The sequence below is a fragment of the Sinocyclocheilus anshuiensis genome, unplaced genomic scaffold (assembly GCF_001515605.1).
Source record: "Sinocyclocheilus anshuiensis isolate Anshui unplaced genomic scaffold, SAMN03320099.WGS_v1.1 scaffold728, whole genome shotgun sequence".
NCBI classification, from domain to species: Eukaryota; Metazoa; Chordata; class Actinopteri; order Cypriniformes; family Cyprinidae; genus Sinocyclocheilus; species Sinocyclocheilus anshuiensis.
The window spans coordinates 978,171-984,475 of NW_015555767.1; the positions used below are offsets into that span (position 1 = coordinate 978,171).

Sequence of the window (6,305 nt, forward strand, 5' to 3'; positions counted from 1 at the left end):
AGCTTAGAAGAAAAAAAAAAAAAAAAAAGCACCATGAAAGTTTCATAAAGGTGGTTTATACAACTTGTGGACTATATTATAAGTCCTCAGAGACCATGTGGTAACTTTATGTGAGGAACAGAGCGAATTGGTGACTTACACAAAGCTATTGTTTTGCTTAAGTAGTTTTTAATTGCACATAAAAAAACTTACTGGCACATTTAATTGCTTTATGTTCTGTGGAAGAAGGTCAGTCAGAGGGTTTGGAATGATCTGAGTGTGAGTAAATGATGACAGAACATTCATTTTTAAGTGAACTATTCCAGTAAGTTCTAGCTGTGTCTGTTTTTTTCTGTAGGTCATATTTCAGATCCGGCCGTTATCTTGGCCCCAGTGGGTGACTGTTCTCAAGATGTCTCTGCCTGTTATTTTGATGGATGAAGCCCTGAAGCTCTTGGCCAGAAACTACATTGAGCCTGGCAGCGATCTGCAGCTGGAGGAGGACGAATATGCAGCCAGAGGGGTGATTGGCAAGCTGCGACGGGCATTTAAGGGTGTGTCCTGGTCATTTGTGCTCATCTCTGGCCCATTGCTGGTCTGGATCTTTAGCCTGGACTCAGACATTACCAATATCTTCTGGGATTAGAAAGGAGGAGTATGTGTGTGAGAGTGTGTGTGTGAATATGTCTGAGTCAAAGAGAGAGGCAGACAGAAAAGTGGCTGACGTACAGAAGCAGTGTACAGATCCAATGTAGAACGAATTTGGTGCTCTGTGTGAAAAACAGAGCAGTATGAATGAAATGTAGAGCAGGACCAGGACAATCACAGATAAAGGAATGCTAGGGACAGATAATTATAAAATGACAAATGTTGTGCTCATGACCATCTTCTTCAGCTTAACTATGTGTCACTGGTACTGCATTGTTCTTTAGGGTTTTTTTTTTGTTGTATTATTTATTTTTTTCAAAATAAGTTGAAAATACACATATATCTGTATTCAATTTAGCCTGAAATTTTTATTTTAGTTTTATAAAATTAGTTGCTTTTTAAAGGCTATGTGTGTAATTTCTGTATTACTAGCGACACCAAATGCCTTATGTTTGTTTAAGGAGCCTGACCAGGTGAGACATAACAACATTGGCTCAACCGTTGGCATGAATTTATGCCACATGGTCATTTTAACTGACCTATAAAAGACAGTGGAACCGCTTGGTACTGCTATTGGCACAGAAATGACACAGTTCCCTTTTAGGCAATGTCGCCGTAACACCCCAAAATTGCAATTGTCTGTCAAAGACTCATTTTTCATGGAATATTTTAATCGCATACTGTCACATATCCCTAATTTCATTATTTTTTCATGTACATGTCTTCTTTGTTATTAAGACAAATTTTGTTGGGGCCTAAAACATTTTAATGAAATGTTTAAGGATGTTGTTTTTAAGTCAAAGCAAGTTCAAAAAGTAAATTCACCAAGAAGAGAGTTTAAAAAAAAAAAAAAAAAAAAGGGCATAATTGTGGGCATAATACCAAGTTCCATTCGTTCCATTTGTTTGATGTCACTTCACTTAGTGCTTGGGATAAACACTCATCTTTTTTAGCAGCATTCGATATTCTTGTTTTCTGCTGTTTTCTATTTAATTTTTTGTTTGGTACCCAAAACAATAGTTTTTTTTTTTTTTATCGAGTCACAATATCAGTCATCTCTATTTTGTCATACCGTTCATTTTAATTTCCTCAAATTCCCACAGTCCATGTCATGTGACAGTACAAAAAGCAAAACATTACAGCGTCTTACCTGGAACGCTTCCTTGTAATTGTGAAAACTGTCACTCTCTTATATGCCTACTACTCAGCAATGCTTCAAATTTTAAATGATGAAATACTATTTACATTCTTCAACCCTGTGGCTTATGATCTTTTATTCGGGTATGCCAGCGATACTGTGCTTCATTAGAGCTGGTCATACAAGTCACGCCGCATGCGCTGTCACATCTCTCATTCCCTTTTTTGAGACCCGTGTTGAATCATTACTTTCGAAATGAAGATGGGATTTTCTGAAATATTTTCAATGTGACTGTTTTAGTTTTATTGCTGTGCACGTATGGTGAGGGAAGTTGTTTTGCCTGCCTTTTCTCTTTTAAAAGGACCCTCGTCTGACTAGGGGCAATTTAATTTTTATTAAGACCAAACATCATTATCAGGTGTCCAATCATTATATTCTGCTCGTCAGATGGACGCTGAAAACTTTTGGCAATAGCATCTGTACTTGATCAGAGCCCAAAAAAGAATGTTTTGAGTTCCAGGATTGGTTGACAATTAATTGTTGTTAAGAACAGAGAAAAACAGGGAGCGATTAGGTTTAATTCCTTAAAGTGTCAAGTTCCAGGGGAAAAAGGGACAGGTTCATGTTCGTAATCAGTTTTATTGTTTGTTTCTTCATTGAAAACCGTTCCACAAAAAGGAGCTTTATAATATAGTGAAAACCCTGTTCTTTCTATTTGTGTCATTTAGATTCTATTTATTTCCTATTTCTTGAAAAAGAATACATTTTGAATTTTGTAGTATTTTGTTATTCATACAGTTGATGCCATAACTGTCATTTAATCGCGGTTTCATTAACAGGGAAATGGAAACTGCTTCATGAAATGGAAAATAAACTCTTGATTTGAAATTCATTACCTGTGTGTTTTGTTTTGTTATTTTGAAACATGTTGAAACAGATTTTTTTTTTTTTTATCTTTATTGAAATAAATATATTTATCACAATAAAAACAGCATATTTCCAAATGATACCAGAGGAAATGTCAGATGCACAAAACAAGGTGTAAAACATATCAGATAACATAAAAAAAATACATTAAATGATCAATAAAAATAAATAAATATAAAAATGTCAGGATGTTCCCGTTAAGTACTTTTTTAGCTTTTTAAGACAATTTAGGACACACATGTTGCATTGCATGTAAACACGCCCCAATGACCTGGTCCACAAATGTTTTAGTTTTGTTCCACATAGAGAATTGTTGAATTTCCGAGGGGCAGGAGGGATTTGAAAAATTGCATGTTTTTTCTTCATCTGAGCATCTGAGCATCTGCAAATACAAAGAAACATTGTAACTCATCTTGTGTAATATTTGCAAATGTACTGCATCCATCTATAACACTTTTCATTACCTGTAAGTTATCAATCAGGCCTTGAATTTCGTTCTTGATTTTATTGCCATCTTTCTGGAATGTCACCTCACAGTTATAGTAATCACCAAGTTTCTGTGAAACTGCACACTTTGCCTGAGAGGAGAATAAATACATATCAGATACAGTACAGTAGCTAAGCATTTCCAATGAACCATCTATAGCTAAAAGGAACTGTCAAAAGTAAAATATCAACCAGTAACTTACCGCGCTACAGTGGTTTTCAGAAGAGATAGTACTGCTTGGAGTAGGTGTGAACTAAATATACAATTGGAATTAGCGTTAGATTAGAAACCAACCAAAAACAGACTAATATTAATAACAAACACGCACCTACATTTTCAGTGATTAACATTTCTATTATCCTGTCAGCCTGTAGCCTTATATTTTTGCATGTTTCTGGACTCCTTTTGTCCAAAGTGTGCTTCCCATGCGGTGCACATCTGCCAGTTCTCACACACAGCATCAGGAGTAAGGCAAAAATCATAGAACGCACTGTAAAACAAAATGCATCATTCATGTTGATCAAAAGAAAGCTCATTCACTAACAAACCAAGGAAATGCCAAACAAACTGTAATTTAGTCATGTACTTAATCTTATAAAGACTTACTTGTATCTCTGTTGGTTTGTGTCTAAGGTCTTTGCAGGCAGTGTTTTAGAGTTGGGTACTCTTGGGTCTTTCTCTGTGCCACGACTTCTGCAAATGTTCCTGATTCTCCATCTTATATATCTTGAGGTCCTTTCCCATTTCACCATAAACTTCCAGCAGTGGCCTCAAAACTTTCATAGAAAACTTCTGATGTCATCAGCAGTCTCACCAACCTAGAAAGTGTACGTGAATTTGTGTGTGTGTGTGAGGATTGACTGGACATGTCTCAACGCTATTGTTACTTCGTTAGAATTTCCTTCAAACTGAGATCTCCTGTTATGCTCACTGCGTGTCACTTCCTCTAGGGAAACCTTCAGTAGTGTTGTAATTCTGGGATAGTTTTCCCTGAAACTATACATATTTCAGTTTGACATGCAACTGCTCAAACAGGTCAGTGGATGACAACATATCTCTGGCACTGCATATTGTGGTAGAACATTTGGATGGTTAGTCAACCCTGTAAGGATTCTTGTTACTGATTCTTCCCAATAAATCAGGAAATTGGGCTTATGTATTTCTAAGATTTCTTGACATTTTTATGGGATGATATTAGACTCAACATGATGCACGCACAATTATCCATGTACTGCATAAATCCCAGCAAACATTGGTCCGACGGCAACGTCTTGTCCCTGGCCAAAAATAGTCGCGGTAGGACGGCATAAATCGGTAAAAATATGTAACACAGAACATTTCCTAAAAATGCATTCAGATACTGCCTTTCAATTTGAGTCTGTGGAATTCGGGATTAAACGATTGCAGCAAACGGGGGACGTCCCCCGGACGTTCCGAACGTCCAGTTAGGTAGGTCCGCAGTACGTCCGCTTTGTAACGTTCGCGGGTGGACGTTCGGAGGACGTCCGGATTTGGTCCGCTGTGTAACGTTCTCTGGCGGACGTTTTGAGGACGTCCACTTACGTCCGCATTTGGTCCTCTTTTTGACGTTCGCTAGCGGACGTTTTGAGGACGTCCGGGTTTGGTCCGCCGTGTAACGTTCGCTGGCGGACGTTTTGAGGACGTCAGGTTTTGGTCCGCCGTGTAACGTTCGCTGGCGGACGTTTTGAGGACGTCCACTTACGTCCGGTTTTGGTTTTGATACATTGTAAAATATGAAGTTAATGTTAAATTAATAATTTTTATTTCTGGAAAAAGAAAATAGGAGTAACTTCTGTAATTAAAAATGTCATCAAATCAGGAGTCTGTTTTCAGCATTTAAACATCAAAATCATGATACCCCTCAATAATATAATTGAACATATAGGCTACAATTAGGTTTATGCACTCCCCATGCATGAAGAAAATAAGGTTGCATCCCAGGAGCTCTACAAGAATGTTATAGAGTGATTAATGCAGCCAAGGAAAACACGAAGACAAGAAAGTGGAAAATAACACAGGTAAGACAAATAAATTAATTCTTTCCATTTACATATTAAACTGTTGGTAAGCCGACAAGAAAAGTTATTTAGGAAAATTATTATTTTAGTTATTGCATTTAAGACTGCTATACCATGTGCAGCTCAAAAAATAAAAGTAATGTAGCCGATGTCCCAATGTGGCTATAAGCAAGCGTCGATCAAATGAGCAGTTACGTAATTTAATTACAAAATAAATGTAACTGTAATCAGTTACAGTTACTAAAAAAAAATGTGTAATTAAATGACAGTTACTTATGAAAATGTTAATGATTACAAAGGGAGTTACATCTGAATATTTTCACACATACATATTTAAAATTTGAGACACCAATGTTTCAGGAGTTGAGGACACAAAATAGGACACATGCTTATTCGATAACTGTTTTATTTCCTATTTTGGTTTATGTATATGATTTACTGTTTTTTTTTTTCCAAGGCATTGTTAGATGCCAGTGTTTCCTGTCATAGCTATGCAAAGAATTTATTTCAAAAACAGTATCATAGCTATTAAACTATATCTTATGATTTTAAATCTGTATTTAACCTCAAAAAGATCTCAAAGTAAAAAGAGCTGCTAAAGTCCGATTTTGAGGTGGTTGTGCTTTACAATTAAATTATTATAGGCCTAATCTTTAATCTTAATAAGAAGGATTCTGAAAGTCTGACAGTAATCAGTGTTGAGTACCACTGTAACGTTAACCCTTAACCCTGTAAATGTTTCAAAATAATTAACAGTTGAAAACATTAGAAATTTAGAAAAGTAATCAAAAAGTAATCAAATGAAATCAGTTACATTACTTTAATAAAGTAACTGAAACAGTTACATTACATATTACATTTTAAATAGGGTAATTTGTAATCTGTAACCTATTACAACAAGTAACCTTCCCAACACTGGACCTGACACCTTGCAACTCCGACAAAGAGAGTTGACAAAATTAAACTAAAATATAAACCCATATTGGATTTTAAACATTCCTTAAAACAAAATCCCTTTTTGTTATAATATAGAATGTGATAATAGAATGCAAAATGCAAAAGAATGCAAAATGTTTTGCAGATTGAT

General features: G+C 35.9%; 1 pseudogene; it reads left to right on the plus strand.

Annotated features, from left to right (window-relative positions):
* Nucleotides 1–2,328, plus strand: part of LOC107674227 (sarcoplasmic/endoplasmic reticulum calcium ATPase 2-like) — a 29,873-nt pseudogene extending 27,545 nt beyond the window's left edge.
* The last annotated feature ends 3,977 nt before the right edge of the window (nt 2,329–6,305 follow it).